Here is a 413-nt window from a genome sequence, read left to right as displayed (position 1 = left end):
ACTGCAGCTGTTCTCACTGAAAATATTTTCTGAGAATTATTAGTATTATTATTTTATGTTAACAATATTTAAATAAAATAAATGTTTTTCACACTTAAAACAAGTCTTGGACTTGTGTTCTCCTCATTTCCTCTTTAACCCTCAGTCAGCTCACATATGTGTAATGAAACTTACTGTCTGTCTGTTATTGGTCAGTTTAGTCTGTGTGTTAAAGGCCTTTTCATAAAAATCTGGCAGACATGGTCAGACCTTGTTAAGTTGTTATTTCTGTGTAAAAAGAAGGAAGCAGAGAGAAGTTTTAAAACCTCTTTGTTTCCTTCTCAGATCTTTGGTATCTGCTGTGCTGCTGCTTCACTCTCTCTCTTTACAGAAAGTTGTAGAAGTTTTCAGACGTGTCACTGCTGGATGTGAGG

Source organism: Mchenga conophoros, linkage group LG3 (assembly GCF_057382185.1).
Source record: "Mchenga conophoros isolate Kocher_MC1m ecotype Shallow Benthic linkage group LG3, M_conophoros_male_GT1.1, whole genome shotgun sequence".
Classification (NCBI taxonomy): domain Eukaryota; kingdom Metazoa; phylum Chordata; class Actinopteri; order Cichliformes; family Cichlidae; genus Mchenga; species Mchenga conophoros.
The sequence above is the reverse complement of the archived record's forward strand: the minus strand, read 5'-3'. Positions refer to the sequence as shown.